The sequence below is a fragment of the Triticum aestivum genome, chromosome 6B (assembly GCF_018294505.1).
Source record: "Triticum aestivum cultivar Chinese Spring chromosome 6B, IWGSC CS RefSeq v2.1, whole genome shotgun sequence".
NCBI classification, from domain to species: domain Eukaryota; kingdom Viridiplantae; phylum Streptophyta; class Magnoliopsida; order Poales; family Poaceae; genus Triticum; species Triticum aestivum.
The window spans coordinates 203,064,750-203,071,254 of NC_057810.1; positions in this window are offsets into that span (position 1 = coordinate 203,064,750).

Consider the following 6,505-nt stretch of genomic DNA (forward strand, 5'->3'; position numbering starts at 1 on the left):
ATCAGCAAGTGGGTCCGGGCTGTAGCACTGGGCTAGCAGGACTCCGGTAAACCGGGCTGTAGCGGGCTAACAGGGCTCCGGTACTCAATGCGTGACATTTCCCCGAAGGGACAGACACAGGAACGAAGAAGGACACATGCCGGCCAGCCTAAGTTTTCCGGAGCAGTAGCAAGCTACCATGGCTCAGTGGAAACACTAGGAGACATTTCCGGGTAAGAGAGGCTACTAAAGATAAACAACTAGATAGTCAGATCCCACACATACCAAGCATTTCAATCATACACACAATATGCTCGATATGTGCAAATACAACAAGGCATCACAACATGACTCTACAACACAAGTACTTTATTTAAAGGCTCAGAGAGCCATACATAACATACATACAAGTACGGGTCACACGACCCACATTCAAGTCATACAGTCATACAAGCCAGCAGCGAAAGTAACTTGTCTGAGTACAGACAACTAGTAAAATAAAAGAGGCTTGGAAAGCCTAGCTATACTACGTGGACCTTCACAAGCTCAGGATTACCACCTGGGCCTTAGTCTACCCGTCGATGTCAACGTCTACGAAGAACCCATCAGAAGGGGTTGCAGCGTCTTCTGTAAAATGTAAATTATAGCAACATGAGTACAAAGGTACCCAGCAAGACTTACGTCAGATCCTACATACATGCACATTATCAAGAAGGGTTGGTGGAGTTATTGCAGCAAGCCAGCTTTGACTCTTGGCTAAACTATCCTACGAGACTCCAACTTGAAATGGTTTTGGGCACACGAGTCCACTACTCACCACTTCAATACACTACCGAGAATCCACCTCCGTCTTCCTACGGAGGGGCCATCCTCGGCACTCACGCTTATCTTGAAGCTTTTAGTAGTTTCCAGTTTACTTGTCTATGAACTGTATAGGCAACCAAGTAGTCCTTCACTGCGGACGCGGCTATTCGAATAGATTAGGTTAACCCTGCAGGGGTGTACTTCTTCATACATGCTCTCACCACTTACCACCGTTTACACGACATGTACTCGGCAACCTTCAAGCGGAAGCCCAACGTGGGTGTCGGCCACGACCTACCTAATCACCTAAGTCTCCAATCCAGGTTTATCGCCTATCCAGGTTCCATCCGCAGGGAGTCCGGCTGAGGCTTCCCATACGGCCACGAACGATGTGTACAGGGTTCCCGAGATACCTAACGGGTATCTGGTACACCGTGCCACGTACCTACCGCATCACAGCCCACCCCTACGGTCAGCGCTGTCCACGGCCTCCAGTAGGCTACAAACACCAGAAACTACTTGCAACTCCTGGACAGAGAACTAGGGTGAACAAGAAGCCGAGAGGGTCCATTGGTTTCGGGCCCAATGCATGGTAGTAGCTGATTCTTAAATCACACATACAGATCTCAGTGCTTAAGGTCGGCTTCAATGAAACAACCCACCATGTACTCCTACATGGCCTCTCATCGATACCTTTACCAAATCGTGTTCACCACATCACTCTCAATACCGGCATGATCATTTCACTCTAGCCCATCACCCAGATGAACCAGACATGACACGACTCTAAGCATAGCAGGCATAGCAAGGTAGGAACAACACATACATATGGCTCAATCAACTCCTACACATGCTAGTGGGTTTCATCTAGTTACTGTGGCAATGACAGGTCATGCAGAGGAAATGGGTTCAACTACCGTAGCACACAGCAGTTTGAAACGTGTTGTCTTAATGCAGTAAAAGAGAGCAGAAGCGAGAACATGGGTTTGTATCGATATGATCAACTGGTTGGTTGCTTGCCTGATGGGTCGGTGCACTGATATTGCTCTTCGTTAGGGTAATCACGGTACTCCTCGGGGGCAGAACCTGCCGCAAAGAACACCGATACACAACGTCACCAAACAATATGCAACAATATGATGCATGCATGAGACATGGCAGTATGAGTGTGTTGGGCTAATGCAACTAAGGCCAGATGGGTTTGAGCCAATTTGAACCAAAGATTCAAATTCCAAACACATTTGTGATCTTAAATAGTGCTTTATCATGTTTTGCACTAAACCTCAAGTTAGCTTGTTTAAACATGCATGAAACTACTACAGGTGGATAGATTGGATTTTTCTGATCATTTTTCATATATAATTTGTTTGATTTGGAGCTACGGTTGAATTTATATGAATTTTTGAAGTTTGGGTTATTTTCTGGAATTTATAAATCATTTTAGATTTATTTTAATTCCAGAAAAGGATTACTACGTCAGCATGAGGTCATGCTGACCTCAGCAAGTCAACAGACCCGGTCCAGGTCAAACCTGACGCGTGGGTTCAGGGTGTCAGTGGCTAATTAACTAATTTGATTTAGTTTAAACTAATCTGGATAATTAGCAGAAGGGGGCCCCACCTGTCATTGACTCAACAGAGTCAACCAGGGCCCACCCGTGGTCAAAGTCAACATGGCTGCACCGGCGTTTAGCCGCCGGCGAGCCCGACGTGGCGGTGGAAGTGGTTTTTGCCGTTCCGGCCACCAAATGGGTCGTGGAGGGCATCGGGGTGGAGCTGAGGACGAGCCGCGGCTCTTGGTGGAGTCAGTTGGGGTCGGGGTGGCCGGAGTTGGCGCCGGCGACGACCTAGGCGGCCACCGGAGTTCGGTTGGGGACGAACTCGAGGCTAGGGTGTGCAGTGAGGTGCGGGGTGTGCACGGTTGGACTCAACGCAGCATGGTGAGTGCGATGGACACCGAGAGGTGGCCGGAGGATGGCCGGGAGCACGTCGGCGACGAGATCCACGGCGGTGCATGCGGGTGATCTTCGTGCGGTGGCTACACAGCTCGGGGGTGAGAGAGGAAGGGTAGGAGAGGTAGCTAGGCTCACAGAGCACCCGTGGAGGCCACCGGCGAGGTCGGGGACGAGCTGATGCGGCGACGGCATTGAAAGGGATCTCCGGCGACGGCGAACTCGGGCGAGGTCGGTGCGGTGGACTCGGGCCTCACGAGCACGCGGGGCTCGGTTAGCTCGACGAAGTGGACGGCGGCGGAGCTCCTGGACACAACGAGACGACACACGGGCGGCGGGGAGCGCGGCTACGGCGATGGAGCGGCGGCGGTGGCGTCGGCCATGGCTGGGGAGCGCGAGGGGGAGGAGCTGGAGAGGAGAGGGGACGTCTTGGGGGTTCGGGGGAGAGAGAGGGGTCAATCCACGGCGTTAGCCGGGCGAGTGGAGCGGCGAGGCGGCGAGCAGGTGCGTGGCACCCATGCGGTGCTCGCCATCGAGCACCTGCCTGCCTGCCTGGCCGGCCAAGCAGTTCGCTGGCGCGGCGCTGGGCTGGGCCGGCAGGTGGGCCGGTTAGCGGGCGCCAGGTAAGTCTTTCTGTTATTTTCCTTTTTCTATTTTTCTGCAACTTTGTTGAATTTTTAAAAATACCTAGAAAGTTCCAAAATTCACCAAACTGCTCCTAGTTCAAAGTGGGAATATTTCCAACATGAAACATTTCAGTTTAGGAATATTTGAGCATTTGAAATATTTTATATAATTTTAAATGCCCAAATTCAAATACTTATCATTTAATCCAAAGACCCTAAGATGACCTAGAAAATTGTGCAACACTTTTGGCAGAGGTTCTAAACCAGGACAAAAATGATGGACATTTTAGAAGGGCATTTCAGGTTCATTGAAATTATTTTTAGTAAACCCTAGTTGTTTTCAGAGAGGGCTGGGGGTTCTGGCATCCCCATTTCAAGTTTCTGATGAAATGATAGACATGATGCAACACTCTAATGCATGAACTAGCTAGGGTGTGACAGGTTGAGACTGGCGTCTTGGTGAAGTTACAAACCTACCCCGGTTTAGACCTTTGGACATTGGGCCGATAGGCTACACGGGCCAAAGTCAGGACAATAATTTCCTACCACCAAACATTAGTCTCGCATGGTTTCGGGTGACCAGAGGCCTATTTGGCGCTTCGTTCAATATTTGGGAGCAGAAGCATTAACGTTTTCGGTTCTCTTGAATTGAACTTTCAGGATTTGTTAAACTTCACAAATCTTTACTCTTGAAAATCCTAAAGCTACGATTATTTTGGAATGGAGGGAGTACATTTGAATATACATTGTACACGAGTATATATTAAAAAATATGCAACTTACCTCAGTTCATGCATGTTTCCAGATATAATCTCCTTGGTTGCACAAAAAAAAGTTACATATGCGTATGAATATATATAGCATGTTCAAACTCACAACAAAGATTGATGCCCCCTTTTACATCTGATTTACAAATGCCATTATCTCGGGTTCAAATAGATGAATGCACTTCCTATGAATTCGAATATTTGAAACCCCCTTTATATTGAATTCGACATGTATTCTATTTCGTAGCTAGCAATTTGGAATGTATCCATGCAAGTGACAAATGTATAAAGTGCTTCACACTAACAACATGGAGTGCACTAATTAATGTTTATATATGAATTGCAAAAGCATCCATTGCCTGTATTTCAAACCACTCTCACTCTATGGATCGATAATATGAAATAAACACATGCACATGCTAGAATTCAATAGAGTATGGGTGTCTGATAGACCGATTTTCGTCCATACGTAATTTGCAGAAATCATGATCTCATTCAAAAATAATAATTCCATTTATATTTTAATTTAATGCATAGAACCGCCTTTTACACGTAGATGCACTATGCCTCGCCCCATTCTCACAAACAGTTATATATCTCTCTATCTAACGCATAAGTGCACACACTTCATATGCATCGACATTTCTCTTTCACACATGCTCACAATCTCTCTCAGGGTGTCGGGGTGTCTCACGCACATGCTCTCTCTGTTTCTCTCTCTCTTTCTGACTACTATGTACCACTCTTTTCACTAATCTCAGTTGGAAAACAATATTTCTCTCACATGCATATATACACACGCACGGTCTCTACTATCCCTCTATACGCACATATATGTGCCTACGTGTCTCCCGCACGCACATTATCTTTAGGCCTCTCTCACACACATTGCCCCCCCCCCCGACACACCTCTCTCTTAGTAGTTGGCAGATATGATTTCATCATATCATTCGGTAGGTATCCCTGGCTGTTAGGCTGGATGGTAATACGAGGCAAAGTTTTACCCTAGTTCGGATCAGACCCTTGCAGTTGAAGAAAGAGCCTACTCCTGGTACTGTATATTAGTGATAGGGGTGTGTACAAAGTACACATGAATACCAGGCATTGTGCGTGTGTGTATCTATCAAAGAACTAGCCCCCAAGCTTGTATAACATACTAAGGGCCTAGGGTTACAAATCATATATAGTCGGCTTATCACCAGTGGGGATAGAGTCCTCCGCGACTCTGGTAGCTTCGTGTTGTACGCCGAGTCCTCCACATGGGTCTTCGTATAACACGTCTCGGTCCAACCTATATGTGGCACAGGATGGAACCGACCCATGAGTCTTCATGTTGACCCACCACAACTAGAAATGATGTGCCCACCACACCACACATGCAATCGGCCACGAAGAAAATAAGCATATGCAATAGTACAACGGTATCTAGCTCACGATACGTCTCCATATTTTGTTGATGACACTGACGGACTTTGCATTTGATGCGTGCTCCGTATTTTGTTGACGACACTTACGGTCATTATATTTGAAGCGAAAGCACGATATGGTCACTGGACTTCAGAATAAGATCATCACGGTCACCACATACATTTTGTTGTGCTAACCAACATGTGGTTGGATGGTTAGGAGGATAGTGGTTTCTCGAGCCCACCAAGGTTAAAGTCACGGTGCTCGCATTTATCTTGTGTTAATTTCAGTATTTTCCGGCGATGTACGTTTAGTGGGAGAAGACGTTCCACTCGACTATGAGGCACCTATGGTGACTTCGTAAAATCTCAAGATCATATATGCTGGCCCACTCTCTCAAAGGTGCTCATAGGGGTAGGGTTCGCGTGTATGCACTTATAGCGGTGAGTGCTTGCGCGTATATATGAGCCCTTGCGTTTGTACCATGTTAAGCAAATACATGTCATGATTATACGGTCACTGGCTCACCCGTACAACTCTGTATTTTGTTGATGACACAATCAATTGACCAGTCAAACGTTCCACGCGGCGCAACTAGTGTTGCACCATCGGGGTGCGTAACCATGGGGCCCACCTGTCAGCCTCGTATATGAAAGAAAGAAATGGTAGCTTGAGTCTGTACTGTGTTAATAAAATAGGAGTACATTTTAGGGTGATCATATGGTCACTGGCTCACCATACAGCTCCGTAATTTGTTGATAACACGATCAATTGACCAGTCAAACGGTCCACATTCAGCAGCGCACATTATCATAGGGCCCACCCATCAGCGTGTATATGAAGGACATAAATGGTAATAAATTAGTGGTCGGTGGGTATTCGAAGTCGTGAGACCTCTGGTTGGCAGTCACCGGCGGTTGGGGGGCGTTCATTGGGCGGTGGGGTGGGGATCGCCGGAGAAAAAGCTCGGC